The sequence below is a fragment of the Dipodomys merriami genome, unplaced genomic scaffold, assembly GCF_024711535.1.
Source record: "Dipodomys merriami isolate MVZ:Mamm:240054 unplaced genomic scaffold, mDipMer1.0.p SCAF_158, whole genome shotgun sequence".
In the NCBI taxonomy this organism is placed as follows: Eukaryota; Metazoa; Chordata; class Mammalia; order Rodentia; family Heteromyidae; genus Dipodomys; species Dipodomys merriami.
In genome coordinates this window covers 1,982,520-2,001,812 of record NW_027202915.1, presented here as the reverse complement: position 1 = coordinate 2,001,812, position 19,293 = coordinate 1,982,520, and positions in this window count along the sequence as shown.

Genomic DNA, 19,293 nt, shown 5'->3' with positions numbered 1-19,293 from the left:
GCAGCTAGGATTACAGGCGTGAGCCACCAGCACTTTTTGCCTGGAGAACAATTTATGCTTATTTATGCTTGCCTGTTTATGAACAGTTTTTGTTGTTCTGGAGTCTTGGAAACTTTTGGCCAGGTTGACCTCAAACTGGACCTCTGGATCTCTGCCTTCCAAGGATTACAGGCCTGAGCTGCCGCGTCTGCTCGCGTATTTACTGGCTGTTCATACATCCTCGTTTGCTCTTTTTAAGATGTTTGATTTTTGAGCTCTTTGTGTGAGCTAGGTATTAACCCCGCTAGATGAGTAGCTGGCGAAGATTTCCCCCCACTTCTGTAGGTTGCTGGTTCCTTCTGGTCATTGTTTGGTTGGCTGTGGAAAAGCTCCTTAATTTAATGAAATCCCAATTGTTGATTTTTGCTGTTAACTTCCTGAGCTGTTAGAGCCTTATTCAGAAAATCCTGGCCTGTGCTGGATCCTGAAGTGTTTTCAGAGTTCAGGTCTTTGATCCGTTTGATGGATCTGGGTGGTTTTGTACAGAGTGAGAGCGAGGAGTCCATTTCAGTCTTCTGTAAGTGGACTTCCAGTGTGCTAGCACTGCTGTTAACGAGGCTGGTTTTTATTCTTTTTCAGTGCATGTTTTCAGCACCTTTGTCAAGAATCAGGTGGCTGTATCTGCGTGGGCTCACTTCCCGATCTTCTGTTCTGCTTCATTCATCTATGTGTCTGTTTTTGTGTCTGTACCATGATGCTTTTGTGACTCTGACCCCGCGTGGTCTAGCTTGAAGTCAGCTATTGAGACAACTCTGTTTGCTTAGGATTCTGTTGCTTCTTTGACTTACCCAGTTTAGAAATGATTGGTTGATGAACCATAACAGCGTAAAGGATTGGTTCTCCTCCATTGTCTCCCTCCCTCTGCCACCCAGGGCTGGGACTTCCATGTTTTCAGAGCAGCCAGTGGGCCAGGCCTGATCAATGAGGCGGTGCTGTTCCTGACACCGCAGGTTCCCTGCCGCAGTTCTGTCTCCTGTCTTCCTTTGTTTACTCAGAGATTGACAGCGCCTTTGTAAAAAGTGTCCCTAGAGTTCTGCATCCCTGCCCTGGCTGCCTTCCGCGGCTCCTGACGCTGTCAACACTTAGTAACTTCACTTCCCACCCTGAGTCTCCACCGTCGCCCCTAGCCCTTTCCTCCCTCCCCGATCTCCAGCCCTGCGCCTAGGCTGCCCCAGGACCTGCGCTCCTGCTGCGGCAGCCTGTGGCCTCTGCCTCCACTGGTCTCTGTGTGTTGGTCTGCAGCTGGATCCGCTGCAGTACATCCTCCGGTAGCCTCCCCTCCCCTTCCGTCCTCCCCTTCCATCTCTCCCCTTCCGTCCCTCCCCTTCCCTTCCCTCCCCTTCCTCCCCTCCCCTTCCTCCCCTCCCCTCCCCTTCCTCCCCTCCCCTTCCATCCCTCCCCTTCCATCCCTCCCCTTCCCTTCCCTCCCCTTCCTCCCCTCCCCTTCCGTCCCTCCCCTTCCCTTCCCTCCCCTTCCTTCCCTCCCCTTCCTTCCTCCCCTCCCCTCCCTTCCTCCCCCCTTCTCTTTCTCCCCTCCCCTCCCCTCCTCTTCCCTTTTTTCTGGTCCTGGAATTGGACTCAGGGCCTTGTGCTCTTGTTTGGCTTTCTTGCTCAAAACTGACGTTCTACCACTTGAGCCACACCTCTTCTTCCAGGTTTTTTCTGGTTAGTTGTTGGTATGGACGTCTCAGATTTGTCTGCTGGGGCTGGCTTTGAACTGCAGTCCTCAGATCTCAGCCTCCTGAGTGAGTCGCTAGGGTGCAGGGTCAGCCCTGGCGCCCAGCCCCCACCTTCTCTCTGAGCGTGGCTTCTCTTGGATGCTTGGACTTTCCCTCAGGTTGTTCCCTGGCTTCCTTCTCTTCTCCCGGCCCCACGGTTACAGGAAGCTGCAACGCCAGAGCCTGCTTTGCTGTCCCTCCTCGTCCAGTCCAAGTCCAAGGTGCCGTGCTCGGGGACAGCCCCTCCTCCACCTCCAGTGGCCCTGACGGGTGTGGGCTCCGGCTGTGTTCCAGGGTGGCATGGGGTGGCATTTTATGTCTGCTTCACAAGACGGTGCTGGGAAGGTGTGCAGCTGGGGCCGTGGCTAGCAGAGGCTGGAGCTCCGCCTCGGCTCTGAGCCACCGAGCGGCCGGGGAGCCCCGGGGTCCGGTCACCGCCCCCTGTGCTCCTGCTCGGCCAGGCCTCCGACGATCGTGCTGACCGTGTAAAGCCAGAGCCTGGGAGACACTAGCAGGGACAGTTAGAGACTTCAGCAAAGCCAGAGCCTGGGAGACACTAGCAGGGACAGTTAGAGACTTCAGCAAAGGCCAGGCGTAGAGGAGGCCAGAACAGGAGGCCGGAAGCAGCCTCCCAACCTGGCGGGGACCTGCTGGTCCTCCAAGGGACCGGCCCCCCTTCCGGGCCGGCCCACCCCCTCAGCCCCGCACGGTGCAGCCCTGCAGACCCAGCACTGGGTTCTGTGATGAGCTTGTTTTCCCTCAGCCCCCGGGTCCGCTTGCCATTCAACTCCAAGAGCAATGGAAACTCCATCTTGTGCTCAGGGCTGGTGTGAACGTGGGTAGCAAGGTGGGGCTGAGATGATGGAGCCCTGGGACTGCCTTCCCCTGAGCTCTGGTTCTGACTGGGGGGGGGGGGGGGGAGAGCCGTGGGGGTAGGTGGGGGCGGGGCAGGGGAGGGGAGGGAAGGGGAGGGGAGGAGGGGAGGGGAGGGCAGGGGAGGGGAGGGGAGGGGAGGGGAGGGGAGGGGAGGGGAGGAGGGGACGGGAGGGGAGGGGAGGGGAGGGGAGGGAAGGCCGCCGGCCTTTGTGCCACCCTTGCCCGAGTCGCAGCCGCATCCTTGGAGGCGCGTGGGCTGCTGGGGCTCGCTGTTCCCTGCAGGTGCCTCGGGGGCCTGAGCAGCAGGCCGCGCCGCCCAGGCTGCCGCATGCTTCTCACAGTGGGAACGTGGAGGGGTGAGTCAGGCGAGGTGGGAGGATCTCCAACCGGCCGGCCAGCGTGGCCAGGGGGACCCCGCTCAGCAGCGGGCGCCGGGCCAGCGTGGCCAGGGGGACCCCGCTCAGCAGGGAGTGGTCTTAGGTGGCCAGGAACCGGAACCAACGAACCGCTCCACTCCTTGCAGAGCGCAGCCGCTGTGGGAGCTGTCAGCCAGCCCGGACGGCTGCTCCAGCTGAGGCTCCTGCCGCACCGTGGAACTGACCTGCGTGGCGGGGCCCCCATCCTCCTCCCCGTCCCCGCAACTCGCTCCTGGAGAAACGCAGCAAGTGGTCTTCAGGGATCTGCTCTGTCATGGCCCGTTCAGCAGGGACTCTCCCGAGGCCGAGGGGCGCGGCTGCTCTCTCCCTGCGTGCTGCTCAGGGGGCCCTGAGGTGCCTTCAGCTGTTGCCCACTGGGGGTCGTCTCTGCGACTCTCTCAAGCCTGGCGTCCGTGAGCGGCCTTCCTGAGCTTCGTGGGGTTTGGCGATTGGCTGTGCTGAGAGGGAAGCCCCAGCTGCAGGTGCTTCACGCGCCTTATGCTTGCTAATATCCCATTGGCCAAAGCAAGTCACATGGGCGGTCTGAGAGCCAGTGAGCGCTGGAAAGTGATTGGTGCCTTAGGCCACCAGCGTAAGGTAGCAGTGCCCTCCAAGGAGGGGTACAGGGCAAGCTGGCCTGGGATGTTCTGTATCCCACCGACAGGTACGGGGTGGGGGGTGGGGGCGGAGAGGGGACGGGGGGGGGGGGACGGGGCGTTGGGGGGGAGAGACGCTTCGAGCCCGGAGGACCAGCAGAGGGTGGGAGAGCACAGGGAGGCAGATTCGGATCTTACTAGTGAGACTTCTGGGCTATGAGCGAGGGAAGTGTTCAGAGACCAACTCCAGCCAGGTGCCGAGGGGCTCGGAGACAGAGGCTGGAAATGAAAGGTCCAGGCCCACCAGAGCGGCGTAGAAGGCCCTGTCTCCAACAGTCCATAATAAATGAAAAGATGAATCTGAACCCGGAAGGGACTCAGTCTACGCGGAAGCGACGCCGGTCTGTGGGTGGGGTGTGTGGGGAACTCCCGCTGCAGTGGGAGCTGGACTCGATAATGAATTTCCTTTCCACTGCCGCGTCTATTTCCAGCTCTTTGGCAGGCCGAGCACGTCTGTCTCACAGATAGCAATGCACGTGTCGGGCCACTTGTGGGAGGGAGGAGGTGCGTCAGGAGGGGTGCGGGAAAGGGGTGCGGGCAGGCCGAGTCTCCCGGTGGGAAGAGTCTCAGCCTGGATCTTCAGGGCTTGGCTTCCACAGGCCATGCGCTCTTGGTCATCAAGACTCCCCCTGCCCCCCGAAAGGCCACCATGCAGGCCGGCCTGGGCTGTGGGCAGCAGTGAGCCTGCGGAGCCCCTGGGTCCCTGGGGCGGGCGGGAAGGAGGCGTGCTCAGCACCTGCTCCGGGGCTCGTTTGAAGGAGGGGCTCAGGGATCGGATGGGCCTCAGGCTGTCAGCCCGCAGGACCTGGGGCAGGGGCATGTGGGGACCTGGCACGGCCCAGGTGGGCTGTCACCAGGCTTAGCGGAGGGAGGGAGGCGGCAGGGTCGGCGCCTGGCACGGCTGCTCGGAGCGAGGGAGGGGCGGGGCTTGGTGGGGGCAGGCCCCCCGGCTCTGGCCAGTGCTGGGAGGTCCTGGAGGGGACCCGGGGAGGAAGTCCTGGCCAGCATCCAGGCCGGCTCGCATCTCTGCCTGGACGGCCGCGTGCGGTCAGGTGAGTGGCGCCAGGCGAGGGGGTCGGCCGGCAGCACCCCTGGCCCAGGTCCGTCCTTCCTGCCACAGCCGTGGGAGCTGCACGTTGTCTCCTGGAGGGCTCTGGTGGCTGCGCCCTCCTGGTGTGGACCCTGTGCAAGAAGCCACATTGGTGCCGCGTCCCCGCCGTGTCCCCGCTGCTCCGCGCACTGCCAGGCTCCAGCCTTCGCTGCTCCGCGCCAGGCCGGGCACCCCGCAGCACCCACGGCGTCCCGCTGGCCTCTCCTGCGGGCGCGGCCCCTCCGAGCGGCAGGAGCACCAGGACGAGCCCCCTCGAGATGGCCTCCGCCGGCTGGTGGTTGGTGAGGGCCGCGCAGTCCCGTGAGCCGGCGGATGACCCGCAGGGGCTTCCCTCAGGCATCCTCTGCACTCCATTTCCAACACCCCATGCTCGGTGCCCTAATCCATCCTCTCCCCGGCTGCCCTGACCCTCCAGCCCACCTCTGCACAACTCCTGACCTTCCTGTGCAATCGTAGTCTAAGACTCCATCAACTTCTGTCCCCACTGGTGGACAAGATAACAACTGGTTCAAAAAGTACCCCCCCCCCAGTGGAGTGTGTTATTACCACGTGAAACCTCTGCAGAGTTTAGAGACCCACAAAACTATGCACCTGGGGCCTGGTGAGGTAGCTCATGCCTGTAATCACAGATATGAGGGAGATAAGAGGACTGAGGTGTGAGGCCAGCCAAGTCTACAGCCTAAGACTCTGGCTTAAGAACAAACTTTAGAATATTGTTGGGCCCTGGTGCTCATACCTGTAATCCTAGCTACTCTGGAAGCCGAGATCCTAGGTCCCAGTGGAAAGCCAGGCCAGGTAGGAAAGTTTGTGAGACTCTTATCTACAACTAGCCACCAAAAGATTGGAAGTGGTGCCGTGGTTCAAGTGGTAGAGCTCCAGCCTTGAGCAAAAAAGCTCAAGGACAGTGCCTGAGTTCAAGCCCCAGGACCTGCACAGAAAAGAAAGGAAGGAAGGACGGAAGGAAAGAAAGAAGGAAAGAAGGGAGAGAGGGAGGGAAGGAGGGAGAGAAGGAGAGAGGGTAGGCTAGAGGTGTGGCTCCAGTGGTAGAACACACGCAAGGAAGGCAGTCTGCTTAGATGCTAGGAAGGCCGCTCTTAACAGCACTGCTGAGGTGACAGCGACTTTGCCACCCCATAGTGGCATTTCTTTTTCTTTTGTTTTTGTCGGTCTCGGGGCTTGAACTCTGGGCCTGGGCGCTCTCCCTCAGCTCTTCAGCTCAAGGCGAGTGCTCTACCACTTGAGCCACAGCGCCACTTCCAGTTTTCTGATGGTTCATTGGAGACAAAAGTCTCATGGACTTTCCTGCCTGCCTGGCTTTGAACCTCGATCCTCAGATCTCAGCCTCCGGAGTAGCTGGGATGGCAGGCGGGGGCCACCAGCGCCCGGCCTGGCTCAGACCTCCTTCCTCCCGCCCTGCAGGGCGCAGTCGGCTGGTCCACCCAGCCTTGTGACTGGTGTGCAGTGTCTGGCCCGAAGGTGGGTGTCCTGTCTCCTTGATAAGGCGTTAGTGACGGGGCCAAGGGAATGGGTGCCATTAGCTGGCACTTACTATGTGCCAGGCATTGTGCCAGTGCCCATGTGGCCTTCCACCCTCTATGCACCAGAGTGGCCTCTGTTTGGAAATGTGGAAGATGAGCCTCTCAGTGTCCGGGGTGGTGAGTGGTCAGCGTGGCGCTGCCTGGTCCGCGGGGCGTGGGGCTCCCTCGGCACTGGACGCCGTGTGTCCGTGTGGCTGCAGAGCACAGCGCGGGGCTCAGCGGTGCAAGGACCCTGCTGAGCTCCCAGTGGGCATGAGGGGAGCTGGGGCGGGGGCGGGTACCCCCGAGGCCTCTGCCCGCTCCCAGCTCAGCAGCCGGGAGCCTCAGCCTCAGAGGGACTGACATACGGTCCGGGTGGTTGAGAAGAAACAAATCCACCTACGCCAGGAAGGAAATGCCAGCAGGGACCGGTCTGTGGAGCCTTCCAGAAGGACAGAGCTCTGTGTCCCGTGTGTCATCCCAGGAAGCGGAGACCACACAAGCTGCGCAGACGTGCCCGGGCCCCGTGCTGCCTAGTGACGGGCGAGGCTGGGGAGCCTGTCCCGGGCTGGGGGCCGCTGCCCTTTCTCCCCCACCCCCGCTCTTAGGGCCAGAAGAGGGGCTAGGATAGGCTGGGGTCCCAAGGGGACCAGGGTCTCTTCTGGCCTGTCCTCCAAGGTTTGGTGTTGCCCTAGGTGGCAGAACCTGTGTCCGAGGTTGGCCAGGCTTCGTTCCTTTCCATTGTCTTGTTTCTAGGATGTTGTGTTTTAGTTTAGATGCCAGGGTAGTGAATATAACCACATAAATCTAACCACATAAATATTCAGTGTCCTCTGAGGTCAGGTGTGGTGGCTTGTGTCTGTAATCCCGACTACCTGAACTGTGGAGACGTGGCTTGAAGTCCAAAGCCAACTCCATCTCAAAAAACGAGCCAAGTGTGGTAGTGTGCACTTGTAGTTTCAGTGATGCTAGAGGTACTGGCAGCAGGTCCACGTCTGAGGCCAGCCCTGGGCCAGACACGAGACTGGCACAAACAGGGATGGGAAATGCAGTTCAACGGGTAGAAAACATGATTAGAAAGTCTAAGGCCCTGCGTTCAAATCCCAGGGCCTCAAAAAAAAAGTTTTAATTTTGGTCCCCAGCTTGGTGCCCTGGGAAGCGGTGTGACCTTTCAGAGGAAGAGGGGCGTGGGAGGGACCTGGGCACCGGGGTCCCTCGCTGCCACCTGGAGGGCCCACGCCCCACCCTGCCACCGCGGGCCACCCTGCCACCATGGGCCACGGGCTGAGCAGGGGTTGTGGCCTCCAATGCCAGAAACCACAATAACCGTTTTCTCCTTGTACGTCGATTCTCTCAAGCATTTAGTTGCAGTGGTGGATAGCCATGGCAGGACCATCGTGTGGGCCTGGCAAGGCCGACCTGCAGGTCAGGGGTGAGCCTGCGGCTGGTGTGCTCCCTGCAGGTCAGAGGTCAGAGGTGAGCCTGCGGCTGGTGTGCTCCCTGCAGGTCAGAGGTCAGAGGTGAGCCTGCGGCTGGTGTGCCCCCTGCGCCGCCCCACCCACTGTGTTCTCTCCCTCTCTCCTCCCGGGGGTCCTCCCGGCTCCCCCTCTCCTCACGGGAGTCCTCCCGGCTCCCCCTCTCCTCTCTGGAGTCCTCCCGGCTCCCCCTCTCCTCTCTGGAGTCCTCCCGGCTCCCCCTCTCCTCTCTGGAGTCCTCCCGGCTCCCCCTCTCCTCACGGGGGTCCTCCTGGCTCCCCCTCTCCTCACGGGGGTCCTCCTGGCTCCCCCTCTCCTCTCTGGAGTCCTCCCGGCTCCCCCTCTCCTCTCTGGAGTCCTCCCAGCTCCCCCTCTCCTCACGGGGGTCCTCCCGGCTCCCCCTCTCCTCCTGGGGGTCCTCCCTGCTCCCCCTCTCCTCTCTGGAGTCCTCCCGGCTCCCCCTCTCCTCACGGGGGTCCTCCCGGCTCCCCCTCTCCTCCTGGGAGTCCTCCCGGCTCCCCCTCTCCTCACGGGGGTCCTCCCTGCTCCCCCTCTCCTCGCGGGGGTCCTCCCGGCTCCCCCTCTCCTCACGGGGGTCCTCCCAGCTCCCCCTCTCCTCCTGGGGGTCCTCCCGGCTCCCCCTCTCCTCACGGGGGTCCTCCCGGCTCCCCCTCTCCTCTCTGGAGTCCTCCCGGCTCCCCCTCTCCTCACGGGGGTCCTCCCGGCTCCCCCTCTCCTCCTGGGGGTCCTCCCGGCTCCCCCTCTCCTCACGGGGGTCCTCCCGGCTCCCCCTCTCCTCACGGGGGTCCTCCCGGCTCCCCCTCTCCTCGCGGGGGTCCTCCCGGCTCCCCCTCTCCTCGCGGGGGTCCTCCCGGCTCCCCCTCTCCTCTCTGGAGTCCTCCCGGCTCCCCCTCTCCTCTCTGGAGTCCTCCCGGCTCCCCCTCTCCTCACGGGGGTCCTCCTCCCGGCTTCCCTCTCATGGGATCCAGTCATCATTTCAGGGGCTCCCGCTGCTCCCGAGAAGCTGGCCAGCCGTGGACTGGGGGGGCGTCTGGGGCGTCTGGGGGCTGGGTCATCCAAGCTGCCTGTGGGGACGTGGGCATTGCTGGTGCCTGGGTGAGTGGGAGCGCTCCCGGGCTGCACCCCTGCGGGGCCCGTGTGGGCGGAGTCAGGCAGAGGAGCTGGGGGGCCTCGGGCAGGGCCTCGGGCAGGGCCGCCGCAGCCCAGGCTGACGCTGAGGGCACTGGGACCTGGAGTGGGGTCCGTCTGCAGCGCGCTGGCTGGCACCCACTCAACGCGGTCTGAGCGCGAGCAGCGGAGATGGATGCTGTCTGAGAATCCTCCTCATCCAGCCTCCCGGCGGCTCCTCTCAGCCTGTCCTGCACGTGCCCCTCTGCCGCCCGCGGCTGCCGCCCGCCCTTCTGTCACTGCCAGAAATAGCCTCCAGCAAAGGCAGCTTCCAGACTGCCGGGGCTGACTCCCGGCGGGCCTCCCTGTGCCCTCACGGAGCGAGACCTGGAGGGAAGGAGGCTGGAGGGGCCAGGCAGGGCTCTCCCGAGAAGCATGTGGGGGCTCTGGACGGCTTCCTGCCCCCCTTGGAGACCTGAGGCGGTCAGGGTCCTGACCTCCAGTCTGGTCCCCACGCCCTGTGCCTCAGGGACTGGGAAGGGGCCTAGTGGGGTCCCCCTGCAGTCAGAGCCAGGAGAACCGTGGGGGAAACCTTGAGATACCGTGAGGTACCTTGAGATAACCCCAGTTTTTCCCCTGCCAGTCAATTTGATTTAGTGTTCAGGCCTTTGGCAGTAATTACAGAGAAGCTCAGATTTAATCACCACCAGGCTTAATCAGGAGAGCTGATTTGTAGATTGATTATGAGCTGAGTGGAGCCATAATAGGCTGAGCAAAGCCAGCCTGCTGCTCTGGGAGACAGAAAAGAAAGACAAAAGCTGCAAGGTGGAGGAGGAAGGGAGAAGTTGAGGGAAGCAGGGGGGCTCCCAGGAGAAGGAGAGGGCTGGGACCCCAGCGAGGAAGTGGGAAGTTGAGGGAAGCAGGGGGGCTCCCAGGAGAAGGAGAGGGCTGGGACCCAGCGAGGAAGTGGGATTGGGAGAACGCCTCGGGCTCCATCCTTCTGCTGGTTCTTAGGAGCTAAACAGGACTCAACACCTTTTGTGAGCTTCTGGGCGATGGGCAGAGTTAATACAGATTTTACAGGTTGTGGGGTCTCGGTGGAGGGGGCGGGCCCGGTGGAAGCCCCGGGAGCCCGCCCTTGGAAGAGCTTGTGGGACTCTACTTCCTGATCACCATGAGAGAAACAGGCCTCCTCCCCGATGCAGCCACCATGGCACCGAAACCTCCAACACTGTGAGCTAAAATCTAAGGTCTGCCAGGCACCCGTAATCCTAGTGACTCAGGAGGCTCAGATTCGAAGTCGGCAGTTCAAAACCAGCCTGGGCGGAAAAGTCCTCATGAGACTCCTATCTCCAATTAACCACTGAAAAACGGGAAGTGGCACTGTGGCTCAAGTGGTAGAGCAGGAGCCTTGAGCACAGAGAGGCTCAGGGACAGCGCCCAGGCCCTGAGTGCAAGCCCCACAATCAACATAAACAAACAAAAAACTATGGCTTTCCTCCTACATGGACTGTGTCTAGTATTTCATCACAGCCATGGAAAGCTAATCTGGGGCCTGGTGTGGGTGAAGCATCAGTGGGATAAAAGGAAGAGGGTGGACATGGGAAAGGAGGGTCAGAGCAGAAGAGAGCACTGGATGGACACTGGCTCTGGAGCTTCGTGAAGCTGCCACGGATGATTGCTACGTGTCCCAACATCCACTCTCCCATTCTTCCAGTCACACATTTCTAATTTTAGATCAGATAAAGTTCCCCAGCCTCCTTGACTTGGGGGGGCTGGAATACTTTGCTCACCTACAATTTTATGATAGACGGAAGCCACTGTCCGGCTTAAACCACCTGGATATTGCATCATGGTGTGTGTGAGTGTGTGTGAGTGTGTGTGAGTGAGTACCAGGGCTTGAACTCCAGGCCACCCACTGTCGCTCAGCTTTTCCACTCACACTTGAGCCACGCCTCCAGTCCCAGGGTTGTCAGGGCGGAGCCGGGCTCTGAGGGTCTGCCTTAGGACTCTCAGAGGATCAGCGGTCTCCAACTAAACTGCAACTCCCCGGATCGCCAGGTGCTCAGGTCAGGGCGGCGCAGGTTGCTCCTTTGGTCCTCCAGGAGAGTGCAGGGCAGGGCTAATGGGTGCTTACCTGTCTGCTTCTCATCTTCGGAAGACAAAGGTGGATCCTGCACCTGGTATCACAGGTTTCTGTTGCTACCCAATGGCCTCTGCGGGGGCTGCCGGCCAGCAGCGGCTGGAGCATGGGGCACAGCCAGATTCTCATTTTACTGTTAGGAAGCAAAAAGCAGAGCGGAGGGGCGTGCAGGGTCCCACAGTCCCCTTCCAGGGCTTAAAGACTCACGAGGCCCCACCTGCCACGGCCATTCCAGCAACCAAACCTTTCAGGACACGGGAGCAGGGGCAAGGGCCCCATCTTCCCCCAGCCAGACAGACGTGTTGTGTCCGTGCTCAGCTTCTGCCAAAATGGCTGGCTTCTGCTACCCTTCCCCTGCTCTCTGACTTCCCTGTGCACTCAGATTTCCAGTCTTCTATGAGTGGCCAAACCTCCACGCTCTGGGCTGACCCTTTTCTCTACCGACAGGTTGCCAATCCTGATTTTGAACATTTCAAAAGAGACCCTCTGGAGGGGAGCACTCCCTGGAGCCGGGGGGGGGGGGAGGGGGGTCCAGCCAGCCAGCGCAGATCCGGCACTCTGCCGATGGGAAGGCGTAGGATGGGACTCGTGTCTTCTCTTTGATCAACCTTGGCTTTGAAAGCATTTCTTTCCCTAATGGCTCTTTTTTCCTAGTCCTTCCCCTCGCTCACTGGCCTTGGCTTTGAAAGCGTTCTTTTCCCCAATCCCACTTCCTCACAGTCATTACAGCACTTTGTCTTCAGGGGATGAGTGGGAAGGGAAAATGTCATTTAAGAAAAGAGGGAACTCTATGCACAGAGGAAATGAGCCCTCGGATTCAAAGGTCTGAAATAATAATATGGCCCTAATTTATAATCTGGTTCTGCAGTGACAGCCTTTTAGGGGTGGAATTCCTGCTCACTGAGTGGATGATGGAGGTGTGGACTCACGCTGATTCAGTTGGAGCTGGGGTCTGGAGATGTGCGTGGACGCCAGGGTGGGGCTTGGTCCTCCATGGCAGATCTCTTCTGAGATCCAGAAGGTGAGCTGCCAGAAGTCAGCAACGCACAGGGCGACAGTGGCTCACGTTCAAGATCTGTGGCTTCTGCAAAGGCCACGGGTTGTGCGTGCAGTAGACTGGTCCCTGCTGCCACAGACCCGTGGTGCGTGCCTTGCCCAAGGCCCTCGGCTGGTTAGAGTACTTACACGTGTTCTGCTGGTGTGATGGGGGCTGTCAATCACAGAATCCCACCTATCACAGGCCAGCCGGCTCACACGAGTCCCCGCCACAGCCCCCTAGCACTTTTCTGTGAGAAAGGAGGGGGTCTCTTTTTGCTGGGTTTGCTGAGCAGGATGCAGTTCTGGGGTTTTTAGAGACCATCTTCCTCCCCACAGAGAGAACCAGACTGCCGACTGAAGCCACTCACAGGGAAGCAAAGCTGAGAGATGGCGATAGATACAGAGATGGTGGGCAGACAGACAGACAGACAGAGATCAGAGGGGCTTACCCTCCCCTGAGACACCGAGGCAGGAGTTAAATGGTTAAGTCTCAAGTCCATGGGACCCACAGTCAGCCAGGGAGGGACCCCAGGTGGAGGTCAGGTGTGTCCTCAGCAGCAGGCCGGAAGAAAGACCTGGGACCACAAGGAAGCCAATGCTGAGCCAAGACTTCTGGGCAGTGTCCTGAGGAACAGGCTGAGGCTGCTTTGTTGGGGCTGGTCTCAAACTTTCCATCCTCCTTAGGAGCTTCAGTGGCCAGGCGCTGAGATCTGAGGATCACAGTTCAAAGTCAGCCAATGTTGGAAAGTCCGTGAGATTCTTATCTCCAGTTAAACCACTCAGAAAACCTGAAGTGGCGCTGTGGCTCAAGTGGTAGAGCGCTCGCCTTGAGCTGAAGAGCACAGGGACAGCGCCCAGGCCCAGAGTTCAGGCCCCACGACCGACAACAACAACAGAAGAGCTTCAGTTACACCCCCCTGGGACTACCTCGTGTTGATTAAGTTAAACTCACGTGATTCACACTGACCCCCTTCACCACAGCCCGTGGAGTCACAGCCGCAGGGAAGCTGTGAACACCACACAATGTTCCCCACATCCACGCTGGGGAGAGCATAATCCCTGCGGCCAAGGTTAAAGGGGGAATTCGGGCAGTTCACCCCAGGCTCCTCAAGGGCCACCCCGTCCATTCATTTCCTTTTCCCCATCAGCTCCACCTGAGTTGGCTCCCATCACGGACAATGCACGGGCTCTGGCCCAGCGGCAGCACATTTCTACCCGCGTCCTCACGCGTGGAGGCTCTGGGAGGTTACGGGATTTACTCGGACACATGAAGTGTCTTGGCACTGCTGATAGAGGAAGCGTCCTGGCCGGAGCAGAGCCTCCCCGCCGGCCTGTAGCCTCTCCAGGATGTCAGTCTGACGCTGACATCCCCAATGTCATTTTCAGGTGCAAAGAGGCCCGAGTTCTTCCTTCAGCTGTGATAGAACAAGGCCAAGGGCTGACCCAGATGCATGCTTGTGGCTGACGTAACCGCGCTTTGATCTGTCTCTCTGGCACTTGTGTCACTGGGGAATGGTGTTCACTTCCTTGGTGGAGGCCTCTTCCTCGGCGAGGTAGCTTAGCGCTCCTGCTCCCCAGCAACTGTCAGCCACACTCCCGGTGTCCAACCGATGCCCTGCAGACGACTCCCCGGAGTGACTGAGGAAGGGGTCGCATCGGCAAGGAAAGACCGAGAGACATCATCACGATTTGACAGCGTAAGGAAGATAACCGGGGGACAGCAGGGGACTTCATGCCAGGAAAGTCTAAGACTTTGACAAAAGGAACAAGTTCCTTGAAATCAAGGCCGAGGGCCTCAGCCCTGAGCCGCGTCGCTGCTGATGCGGCTGCAGACCTCTGGGGCTTCCCCTGGCCCTCGCCGCCATGGCCACGGCTGCCCACACCCACCCCACGGTGGTGAGCGTCCCGTGCCAGCCTCCTCCTCCCGCCCCTTCCTGCTTATTGCCTCCAGCCCCTCCGCAGGCTCTCCTCGGCTTATTCCTCACCAACAGCGTACGACTGTGCGCGGCTCCGACTGCAGCCTAGAGCCACCTCTGTCTGACGAGGGCCCGTGCTGGCATCTGAGTCATGGCAGGCCCTAAACTCAACCTTGGTCTTGGTGCTAGTAAGCCCTCATTGTACTGATCCTGCTCCCGCACACCCAGAGTCCACATGGGCACGGGACTCCGTTTGTTGGGTTTTTTGTCAGTGCTGGGGCTTGAACTCAGGGCCCCATTGCCTTTTTGCTCAAGGCTGGTGCTTGACCACTTGAGTCGTTGCTCACTTCCCGTGGGCCGTTTCTCCTGTCCAGCCTTCCTGACCAGTCTCTCCACGGCTGCCACCGCCCACACCACGGTTTCCAGGCCTGGCCTTGGGCGTTGCTCCTCCACGGGGCAGGGCTGGTTTCTATTCAGAGCTGGGCAGGCCTGTGAATGCGTCAACCAGGAGAGCTGCAGAGCAGGTGCGGGGTGACCTCTGTGCGGGTGACCTTTGTGTGGGGTGACCTCTGTGCGGGGTGACCTCTGTGCGGGGTGACCTCTGGGCGGGTGACCTCTGGGCGGGTGACCTCTGTGTGGGGTGACCTCTGTGCAGGTGACCTCTATGGGGGGTGACCTCTGTGCGGGGTGACCTCAGTGCCGGGTGACCTCAGTGCGGGGTGACCTCTGTGCGGGTGACCTCAGCGGGGTGACCTCTGCGGGGTGACCTCTGTGTGGGTGACCTCTGTGTGGGTGACCTCAGCGGGGTGACCTCTGCGGGGTGACCTTTGTGTGGGGTGACCTCTGTGTGGGTGACCTTTGTGTGGGGTGACCTCTGTGCGGGTGACCTCTGCGGGGTGACCTCTGTGTGGGGTGACCTCTGTGCAGGGTGACCTCTGTGTGGGTGACCTCTGCTGGGTGACCTCTGCGGGGTGACCTCTGTGTGGGGTGACCTCTGTGCGGGTGACCTCTGTGCGGGTGACCTCTGCGGGGTGACCTCAGCGGGGTGACCTCTGTGTGGGGTGACCTCTGTGCGGGTGACCTCTGCGGGGTGACCTCTGTGTGGGGTGACCTCTGTGCGGGTGACCTCTGCGGGGTGACCTCAGCGGGGTGACCTCTGTGTGGGTGACCTCTGTTGGGTGACCTCTGTGTGGGGTGACCTCTGCGGGGTGACCTCTGTGTGGGGTGATCTCTGTGTGGGGTGACCTCTGTGTGGGGTAACCTCTGTGCGGGGTGACCTCTGCGGGGTGACCTCTGTTGGGTGACCTCTGCAGGGTGACCTCTGTGTGGGGTGACCTCTGTGCGGGTGACCTCTGCGGGGTGACCTCAGTGCAGGGTGACCTCTGTGTGGGTGACCTCTGCGGGGTGACCTCTGCGGGGTGACCTCTGCAGGGTGACCTCTGTGTGGGGTGACCTCTGTGCGGGTGACCTCTGCGGGGTGACCTCTGTGTGGGGTGACCTCTGTGCGGGTGACCTCTGCTGGGTGACCTCTGCGGGGTGACCTCTGTGTGGGTGACCTCTGCGGGGTGACCTCTGCGGGGTGACCTCTGCAGGGTGACCTCTGTGTGGGGTGACCTCTGCGGGGTGACCTCTGCTGGGTGACCTCTGCTGGGTGACCTCTGCAGGGTGACCTCTGTGTGGGGTGACCTCTGTGCGGGTGACCTCTGCTGGGTGACCTCTGCGGGGTGACCTCTGTGGGGTGACCTCTGCGGGGTGACCTCGGTGGGGGCAGCTGGTCCAGGCAGCCCCCACTGCCCGTGCGCCTGGCCTCTGAGCCCCCTCTCGGGAAGCTCCTTCTCAGACCCCGGCCTCCATGTTGTGGGCAGTCCAGGTCAGGTGGACAGCTCACAGCGGTGCTCGGGACTGTCCCGGGAGCTGGCCTCAGGCTCTCCCAGTCCAGCCACGAGACCTGAGAAGCCTTTCAGAAGTGGGCCCAGTGACCCCGCTGCTGCAGCGCCCAGGTCCGTGGGCCCTGCCCTGCCCCCGCTCCCCCAGCCGTGCTGGGCCCGCACTCCTGCCGCAGATGGTAACTAGAGCGGTCACAAGGCAGGGACAGCAGAACCCAGGCCACACCCGCCCGGAGCCCCGCAGCGCCCAGGTCCGTGGGCCCGCCCTGCCCCCGCTCCCCCAGCCGTGCCCGGCCCGCACTCCTGCCGCAGATGGTAACTAGAGCGGTCACAAGGCAGGGACAACAGAACCCAGGCCACACCCGCCCGGAGCCCCGCAGCGCTGCTCCCGCGGTGCTTCCCTCCCAGGCTCCTTCTGCATGGATACCAGGAAGGCGAGTGGACACTCGTGAACGCTTTTGGAAACTGAGGGATGAAAATCGAGCTGCTTCCCGGAAATCCTGCTCCTCCCGAAGTCATGCTGATGGAGTGACCCTCGGCCGCCCGAGCCCTCTGCGCACAGAAACCCTGAGAACGCGGCGATGATCCCCCAGGTGTCTGGATAAAGCGACAGTCGTTCATGCACCCAGAACCTGGGGCTGGGCCGTCGGAGCATGTGGGGAGCCGGGGCGAACGCAATTAGACTCCGCCCACCGCCCACTCCCTTCCAGCGTTGAGGTAAACAACTCCATATTAGGCAGTGCTTGGCGGGATGGTGGGTCCTGGGCTTTGCGCATGCGCGAGCCACGTAGAATCCCCAGCCAATCCCGTGGCACCTGGTGACGGTGAAAGGCAGACGACCAATGATAGGACGACACGTGTTCCTGTTCCCTATATAAGCGGCCATGTTTTCTGTGCACGCTCTCTCGCGCTCAAGCTCTCCTACAAGTAAGAAGGCTCTCCAATAAAGTGTGATCTGAGAAGACTCCTGGTGTGGTGGTCGTTCTTCCTCGCTGGTCGAGAAGGCGTTCCCCACAAGTGGTGCCGAAACCCGGGACCCGCGCGAGAGGCTGAACAGGAGCCAGAACTCAACACACGGAGAGGGTGGTGCACCGGTAAGTTCCCAGGAAAAGGGGGAATCCGCGACAAGAGCGGGGGTAAGTTCCCAGGTAAGAGGGGATCCGCGATAAAAACGGGAGGGATTTTTTGCTCGTCTCGGTAGATAAAAGAGAGAGCGGAAACCCGGGAAGAAATAAAACACAGGCCTAAAGTGAAAGTAACAAAAAAATAGAACTTTTAGAACTAAGATGGGCGCCGCCACGTCACATCCAATTTTTCTGGCCCTGGAAGAGCTGCTTCGCTCAAAAGGACTAAAGTTAAAAAAGGATACTTTACGGAGGTTCCTTGAGGAACGCAACATTGTAGCTCCTTGGTTCACAGTGTCCGGGAGCCCTACCTCAAAGGAAATGATGTTACAAATGGGCTACTGCCCAGGGCAAGGACTGGGAAAAAACTTGCAAGGCTGTAAAGAGCCTATTGATGCCCACCGAAAACTTGATAGACATGGGCTGGGTTTTTCATAGGGGCCGCTGAGAATCATATTTGAAAGAGTTATATTTTACTGCTCATCATTGTCATACCTTGTAACTAGCATTTAGATATTGAAAGGATCTATTAAATTAGCATTGTATTTGGACAAAACATAACCAAACTGCAGGCCTATTTTCTTTCATACCTAATTAGAAATAAAAGCTAGAAGTTCTTTAAATTCAGTAGGCCAGTAATAGCTTATAATTCCCTTTCTTAAATTGACTCTTCTGCTGTGAGCTTTCTAATGACTTTATTTTCGAAGTTCCTGCTCAGGAACTTGAGGAAAAAATGCTTGGATTCAGGTTGATTTTGAATGTAAGTTTCCTATAACTCAAACACAAATTTTGATTAGTTTTAATTGGATCCTAAGTGTTTTGAATTTCTTGATTGATATAGTAAGATAGTAGAAAGATTCAAGTTTCATAGACTCACGAACAAAAGTTAGACAAACAGGGACTGGGTTTTTCATAGCGGCCACTGGGGCGGGCATTCCCATAGTTTGGAAGACGGGGGATCCAGTATGGGTGCCTCAGTGGCCACTGCCCTCAGAAAAGCTTGCTGCTGCTCAAACTCTAGTACAAGAACAGGTAGAACTGGGGCACCTTAAGCCTTCTGTTTCTCCTTGGAATACTCCTATTTTTGTAATAAAAAGGAAATCCGGAAAGTGGAGATTGCTACATGACTTGTGTGCAATCAATGGACAAATGCAAATTATGGGTCCAGTTCAGAGGGCATTAATTCTCAGTTGCGAGGAGGGTTAATGGTGGTCAACCAAAGGATTGATCTCGTCCAGGAACAAGTGGACACCCTTTGGCAAATTGCTCAGCTTGGCTGTCAGTGGAAGTATGAGGGGTTATGTGTGACAAGCATTCAGTATGATAACCTTACCCGAGCTGCAAACTTATCTAAACAGTTGTCGAGTTATTTTCTAGGTAACTGGACTGGTGAGTTTGATGAAATGCTGGATCAGCTGCGGATTGCCATTGTGACCGTGAATTCAACGCGAGTGGACCCTGGATTCGTGGAGGGACTCCAGTCTTGGATCTCCTCTGCAGTCTCTTGGTTTAAAGAGTGGGTGGGAGTCGGAATGTTTTTAGCCTGCTGCCTGGGAGGATGCGTGGTCTGCCTATGGTTGGTCTGTCGCCTTCGAGCCCAAACCAGAAGGGACAAAGTTGTTATCTCGCAAGCATTAGCCGCTTTGGAGAGTGGATCCTCACCCCAGACCTGGCTGTCGGCCCTGAGAGGCAATTAAGCCTTACCATCCTGCATAGCCTTAGCACCCCGAGGGATCAGGGGATCCCATTGCACCAGGACAGGTATGCAACTTGTAATTTGGGACAGGGTGCGAGGCAAGTGCACTGCACTTGAGGAGGACCATCTCCTCAAGAAGAGCATGCTGGGTTGCAAGTGGGTTGATGCCCAAGATCCCACCTCTGCAAAAAAGGCATCGGACGGGCCTGGTCATCACTGGGGAAGGCGCCCCTCAGGCGAAGACCAGTGCAAGGTCCTCTCATTAATGTTTTAGACAGAGGCCCAACCTCTACTCTTACCTGTCGCCAAAAAACAAAAAGGGGGAACTGTGGGGAGCCGGGGCGAACGCAATTAGACTCCGCCCACCGCCCACTCCCTTCCAGCGTTGAGGTAAACAACTCCATATTAGGCAGTGCTTGGCGGGATGGTGGGTCCTGGGCTTTGCGCATGCGCGAGCCACGTAGAATCCCCAGCCAATCCCGTGGCACCTGGTGACGGTGAAAGGCAGACGACCAATGATAGGACGACACGTGTCCCTATTCCCTATATAAGCG